Consider the following 7,630-nt stretch of genomic DNA (forward strand, 5'->3'; position numbering starts at 1 on the left):
CAACACGATTCCCTCCCCCTCCATGACATCACCGCCAACACAATTTCTTTGAATGTCTTGTATAAAACTAAAGAAAAATTTTTTTCATACACAAACCAGCTATGAGTTCAAAGATATTAAATGTAAACATTTCTTAAGCATAAACTTTGAACTTTAGATGGCTAAGTTTGGGGAATCACCAGTATAATAAAAACTAGAGTATTATTTGGAGATAGAAAAGGCTTCAAAAGTGGCTTCACAAGAACTAACAGAGAAAATGGGTCAGAAAAAGGCTATACTTGAGCATGTCTGTGGTCTGCTGACCACACCCTACAGCAGGTCACTCTCTGATGGCAACCCCAGGAAATCATATCCAGGGCGGTTAAGAAGGAGACACTATTTTTATTTTACATCATGAGACTGACAAATACACTTCACCTCAGACAGGCTGGAGGAGGAACCCTGCGACGGATAGATGGCATCATTGCTGGGTGCACAAGCAGCCTCAGCCAAGCGTGAGACAACGCCCGGCACCCTCCTTCCTGGCTCTGTTCTTCCTGGTGCTTATCACCTCGAACACAACAGACCTGATCATCTGTCATGCTGACCGTCTGTCCTTCCACCCTAGGACGTTGAGTTCTGTGAGCGCAAGCGCTTCATCTGTTCACCAGTATACTCTGAGCACATCAACGCGCCTGGCACCTCATGTGTGTGTTCTGAATAAACAGCTGTGTTTTAAAAACCCTTAGCAAAACAGAGTAAATGGAAACTTCCTTAACTTGGAGAAGGCTATATACCAAATCCTGCAGCAAATGTATACAGGTATTGATTGACTTACGACCTATGCAACTTAAGACCATTCGACTTTACGACCACAATAGCTAGCCACGACTGCTCCACGTCTGGCAGCGTAAACGTTGCCCAGCTGGGCGTATGACAGTGCAGACCAGCTTCTGGCAGCACTACCATCTCTGCGTGCACCATTTCAACTGTTATCCCAGACTCGGTACAGCAATTTGTGTTTTGTGTCTTGGATATTTTTCATCAAACCCCTCCCAAGATGTCTACCAAGAGGAAACTGTCTTTGTCTACACCTCAGCCTGCTAAGAAGGAAAGAAAGGCCATTGATCTCGACACGAAAATGAAGGTAATTAAGCAGTACGAAGGAGGAAAGAAAGTGAATGTGATCGCACGTGATACGAAGTTATCACACTCGACTGTGTTGACGATTTTGAAACATAAAGAAGAATTCATGAAGCTGTGAAAGGTTCTGCACCCATGTGATCAACAGTCATAACAAAGCAACGAAGCGGGCCCATCCATGAAATGGAGAAATTGCTATATATTTGGATGGAAGATCAAATTCAAAAACGGACACAATTAAGTCTTTTTACTGTGCAGATGAAGGCGAGAAATCTATTTCAGACTCTGAAGGAGCATGCTAGAGAAGATTACCGTCAAGAATTTGTAGCAAGCACTGGCTGGTTCCAGAGATTCAAGAAAAGATTCCAGATGCATAGTGTTCGAGTGACTGGAGAAGCAGCGAGTGCAGGTGAGGAAGGAGCACGTAAGTTTGTTGATAGTCTGGATGAATTAATTACAGATGAGGGATATCTAGCAGAACGGATTTTTAATGTTGATGAAACTGGATTATTTTGGAAACGATGCCAGCACACACCTATATTCACAAAGAGGCCAAAAGCATGCCGGGATTTAAAGCATTTAAGGATAGGCTAACTCTGCTGCTTGGCGGGAACATCGCAGGCTTTAAGCTGAAGCCGTTCTTAATTTATCACTCAGACAACCCGCGTGCGTTCAAAAATGTTAACAAGCACACACTGCCCGTCTACTTTCGTTCTCAACGTAAAGCACGGATGACACAAGGATTGTTTGAAGACTGGTTTATGAACTGCTTTATTCCTCAAGTTCAAGAATATTGTTTGGAGAAAGATATTCCTTTCAAGATTTTATTGCTACTTGATAATGCACCTGGACACCCACCACATCTAGGCGATCTCCATCCAGATGTAAAATTTGTTTTTCTTCCGCCAAACATGACTCCACTCATCCAGCCTACGGACCAAGGTTCGATTGTTACATTAAAGGCCAACTATCTCTGAACCACCTTCGCTCACGCAATATCCGCTATAGATGCTGACTCAGAACTAGCATTGCGAGATTTTTGGAAACACTACAAGATTTTGACGTGTATCAAGAATATCGCTACCGCCTGGGAGGCTGTGACGACAAAGTGCATGAATGGCATCTGGAAAAATTGTGTTATGCGCTATGTTAATGATTTTGACTGATTTGACAGTGAACGTGAACTTGAAACGATTCGGGAAAAAATGGTAAAACTCGCTAAAGACCTTTCTTTGGAGTGTGAAATGGAAGATGTCGGAGAGTTGCTAGACAAAGAATCTGGAGAACTTACAAATGAAGAGCTAATCGAACTGGAAGAAGAAAGAGTGGCGGAAGAAGAAAGAAGAGAAGCAGAGAAAGAAGAGGAGGAGCCAGAAAGAAAGTTCACCACTAAGAGATTTTCAGACGGTTTATCTTTACTGAATAAATCTCTTTATACATTTCGAAGCAATGGACCCAAACATCGAACGATTTGCAAGGATTGAACGGATGGTGCACGATGTGTTTCATCCGTATCGTGAAATTTATGAAGAAAAAAAGAAACATACAATTCAGACCAAGCTCACCATGTTTATGAAAAAACCAACTCTCGTAACCCCAACTGCTGCCTCAGATGACGGCATCAACGATCCGTAGCCAAGCACCAGCGGCCAATAAAATGTTTCGTACATGTTTATATATTTTGATATGTTTTGCAATTGGGAAAATGTTTCCTATGGTATTTTTGTATGCACCTGTATTTTGTAATTTTGTATGTTTTGCAAATATTAAACCAGTTGTACTGGTAATGCAGTGTTTTACTTAAACCTGACGAATGTAGAAATAAGAAACAAAATGGTGTAGAGATGATACAAATGGCATAAAATGAACAAAGAAAATTATGATATATAATGATAATGAAAGAAAATTATGATAAAATATGACTTAAAGATTTTTATAACATCATTTCACAGTACTGTACATATAGCCTACTCAACTTACGACCAAATCGTGTTACGACTGGTCTGTCGGAACCAATCGTGGTCGTAAGTCGAGCACTAGCTGTATTTAAATGTTAAACTACTCGCATATAAGATCTATTGACACTACCAGTGTCTAACATAAAAAGGCAATGTGGATAACACCAAAGTGAAAGAGAAATGTGAGGGGCAGGGCCTACAAACGAAGGCAAACTGTTCTCACCTGCCCCTGACACCATCATTCACTTAAAACAACAGAACCAATTAGCAACTAAAACACAAGGGTACAACAAGACTGCTGAATTTGAAATCGTGTTACAAAATCAAGGACATTTCTTTGTATCAATATTACCTAGAAAATGTAAGAAAAAAAGTATCATTCACAAAAGTAAGGAAAATTACAAAGGGTATTAGAAAATCTGCCAAGATAACTCAAAGCCAACATGTTGGGGGGAAAAAAAAGTTAAATGGAGGGCATTTCATCCTCCTAAATGGGATGACAACATTACAAAGCTGCCAAGTCCCCTCGAATTAAGAAATCTATAGGTTGGGCACAGTTGCACACGCCTGTAATTTCAGCATTTTGGGAGGCCAAGAAGGGACAACTGCTTGAACCCAGGAGTTCAGGACTCACCTGGGCAACATAGTGAGACTCCATCTGTACCAAAAATAACAAAATTAGCCAGGCATGGAGGTGCACACTTGTAGTCCCAGCTATTCAGGAGGGTGAGGCAGAAGGATCACTTGAGTCTAGAAAGTCAAGGCTATAGTAAGCTATGATTGCACCACTGCACTCCAGCCCAGCTGACAGGTCTCATACTGAGAAAAAGAAAAAAAAAGGAACAAACTGAATCCAGCTCCCCTTCCCCACCAAAAAATTGGTGAGGGGAATTAAACACCATGAACAAGTGGGATTTAACCCCAGAAATGCAAGGTTGGTTTAATAGCTAAAAAGGAATTAATATGCCAAATATGAATAGAACAAAATAAAGGACAAAACCACCTAAGCATCTCAATAGACAGAAAAAAATCAACACCTCTTCATGGTCAAAACACTTAGCAAAGTGCTAAGAAAAGAGAACTTCCTCAATCTGACACAGGGCATACATGAAAAACCTACAGTGAACATCACACTTAAAGGTAAAAGCCTGGAAGCTTTCTCCCTAAGATCAGATACCAGACAAGGATGTCCATTCTTGCCACTTCTATTCAACCCTGCAATGGAGATTCTAAGTAGGGCCACCAAGGAAGAAACAGAAATAAAAGGTATGCAGACTGGAAAGGAAGAAATCAAATGAGCTCTAAAGATGGCACAAGCTTTTATACAGAAATTCCCAAGGAAGTCTAAATTATTAGAACTAATAAAGGAGTTCAGCAAGGTTACCCGATATAAGATCAATATACAAAAATCAACTATATTTCTTTTTTTTCTGAGATGGGTTCTTGCTCTGTTGCCCAGGCTGGAGTGCAGTGGTACCATCTCTGCTCACCGCAACCTCTGCCACCTGGGTTCAAGCAATGCTCCTGCCTCAACCTCCCCAGTAGCTGGGATTACGAGCACAATGCCTGGCTAATTTTTGTATTTTTAGTAGAGAAGGGGTTTCACCATGTTGGCCAGGCTGTCCTGACCTCGTGATCTGCCCGCCTTGGCCTCCCAAAGTGCTGGGATTACAGGCGTGGGCCACCGCACCCAGCCAATCAATTGTATTTCTACACAGTACCAATGATCAAACTGAAAAAGAACTTTAAAAATAATTCTATTTAAAATAGCATCAAAAAATATAATACTTAGGGGCTGGGCATGGTGACTCACACCTGTAATCCCAGCATTTTGGGAGGCTGAAGAAAGCAGATCACTTGAGCCCAGGAGTTCAAGACCAACCTGGGCAACACAGGGAGACAGTGTCTCTTTAAAAAAAAATTAGCCTGGTGTGGTGGCTCACACCTGTGGTCCCAGATTCTTGGGAGGCTGAGGTGGTAGGACTGCCTGAGCCCAGGGAGGTGGAGGCTAGAGTGAGCCGTGATCACACTGCAGCCTGGATTACAGAGGGAGACCCTGCCAAAAGAAAAAAAAACCCTAGAATAAGCCCTCACATTTAAGGCCAACTGATTTTCAATGAGGACAGAAGAACAATTAAATGGGGAATAAAGGTCTTTTTCATAAATGTTGCTGGGACAACTGATTAGTAACTTGCAGAATAATAAAGTTGGTCTCCTACTTCAAACCATATATAAAAATTAACTCAAAATTGATCAGACACCTAAATAAAAAGATAAAACTATAAAACTCCAAGAAGAAAAAAACAAATGTGTTTGTGATCTTCTATTAAGTAATGATTTATTAGATGTCAGACCAAAAGCACTACCAGCTAAAGAAAAAAAAAAAAACAGGTTAGGTGGACTTCATGAAAACTAAAAACATCTGTACTTCAAAGGACACTGTTAAGAAAGGGGAAAGACAAGCCACAGACCAGGAGAAAATATGTGCAAACCACATGGCTGATCAGGGAGTTCACTTACATGAAGAACTCTGAAACTCAACAATAAAAATCAATCCAATTTGAAATCACAGAATCTAAAGAGACATTTCTCCAAAGAAGACACCAAGATGGCCAATTAGCACACACAACAACGCTCACCATCACTGGCCGTCAGGAAAATGCACACCAAAACCAGTGAGATGCCACCTCACACCCACCAGGACGGCCACAGACGCTAGGAACGGTGGCGAGGATGTGGAGAACCTGGAGTCTTCCGCAGTTGCTGCAGGGAGAGCGAGACGGTGCAGCCATCGTGGGGTGCAGCCACCGTGGGGTGCAGCCACCGTGGGGTCCGGCAGTTCCCCAGAGCAGTCAGTCCGTGGCTCGGTGGCAGCGTGCACAGGAGCAGGGCACAGGCAGGGCCTCAAGGGCAGTGCAAGAACACGGTGCTTTTGCCATCCGGCATTGCGTAGGAAACAAGTCCCACTAGAAAGGTCAAAGGAGGGGTGGCCACAGAGAGAGGAGGAAAGAGCCAGAGGGCACTGGAGCCGACAGAAGAAACAGTTCAAAGACACAGATGGGACGGCAACAGGAAGGAGCCAAAGAACAGGAAGAAAACACCCAGTCAGGCTGCAGGAGAGTGATGGCACACGTGGAGGTGGGAGCAACTCTGGAGGGCGGGCCGGGGGTGGCAGCAGAGGCGGGCAGCGGTCCCCACAGTGCACAGCCACTGGGTGGATGGGCACCCACAGGCACAGAGGGGCCGTCTGGGGTGCAAGGAGGACACAGCAGAGGCCACAGCCTGCAGTCCATGAGGGGCCGAGCAGGCTCCAGCCAGGAAAGTCTTAGGCAAGGCCAGTGTCTGAGCTGCTCCCACAGCTGCCACCCTTGTAGCGTCCAGCCACAACACTGTACTCCAAAGCTGCCCGGCTCTCCATTCACTGTGGAGCACAGCACAGTTCGTGTGGCGCCATCGCCCTCATTTCCTGGGGGCGCTCTTGGTGCAAGCTCTACAAGCACGTGGGAACCCTGCACCACACCTTACAGAGGATGGGGGCAGCGCCAACTGCCCTCACCCTGCTCGCCCTCCACCTCCTGGTAACCACTGCTGTCCTCCACGTCTCTGCCACAAAACTGGAGCCATGCAGTTTGTGGCCTTTTGGGTCTGGCCTCCTTCACTTAACAAACCCTATATAAGCTTCGTCCTTGGTGCGGCGTGAGTCCTGCTGTGTGTTCTTCTGTGCTGCTGACCACTGTCCCACTGTACGGATGCACCACACTCTGTTCATCCAGTTCATTATCAACTGAGGACACTTGAGTGTTTCTGGTTTTCAGTGACATGAACAATGCTGCTACAGACATTTATGTGGCCCCTCACTTTTAATTTTCTGGGTGTACTTTAAGACAAGAACATGCAGGGTGTTTGCTCTTCCTGCCTGGACAAATGTGTTCTCTCTCTGGCACAGCTTTTGTGTGTGCCTGTGCCATTGTGTCTATTTAGGAATGGGACACATGAGAAACTACACCATAAACCTAGGTAAAGCCAGAAAGTCAGAAGACGGGGACAAATTAAGCGAGGAAGAGCGGCAGGTTTCCAGGCTGGAGGAGCGCCGCTCCTGGCCCTCGGTGCAGAGCGCCCTCACCTTCTCCCAGCAGCTCGGTCTTCACACAGCAATCCTGCTGAGGCTCCCCTCTCGCCGGAACTGCCTGTTAGAAAGAAACAACAGCCATCAGCCGGGTTCATAGGGAGACCAACTGTACAACACGTCAACACAGCTTTTCCAATGGTCATCATTTGGAAACAGTCAAAAAATCACGGTTACAAACTTCACCATTAGCTGCTGGGCAGTCAGACTTATTCCTGCCAGTGGTATGGTCACCTCCAAGAGAAGAACTGGCACTGAGAACACAGTCCAAGGAAGCTTCTGTTGTATTTCTATTTTTGGAGACAGTTTTTTAACAATAAGAACTTATTCATGTATTATTTATAGAATTAGGTATCTGAAATCTTTTGGCTCTGTTACAGGAATGTTACAATTTATTTCAAAATGTATTCTGCTGCTGACAATA

At 44.3% G+C, this 7,630-nt stretch overlaps 1 protein-coding gene across 1 annotated transcript in view; it reads right to left on the reverse strand.

Moving 5' to 3' along the window:
- Positions 1-7,267, reverse strand: part of EHMT1 (euchromatic histone lysine methyltransferase 1) — a 136,508-nt gene extending 129,241 nt beyond the window's left edge. Inside the window, exon 1 of the mRNA XM_032261864.1 lies at positions 7,204-7,267. The gene's annotated coding sequence lies outside the window, so the exon portion shown is untranslated. The remainder of the gene's footprint in view (positions 1-7,203) is intronic.
- Between the last annotated feature and the right edge of the window lie 363 nt (positions 7,268-7,630).

The sequence above is a fragment of the Sapajus apella genome, unplaced genomic scaffold (genome assembly GCF_009761245.1).
Source record: "Sapajus apella isolate SASKATOON/1434 unplaced genomic scaffold, GSC_monkey_1.0 scaffold126, whole genome shotgun sequence".
Taxonomy (NCBI): Eukaryota; Metazoa; Chordata; class Mammalia; order Primates; family Cebidae; genus Sapajus; species Sapajus apella.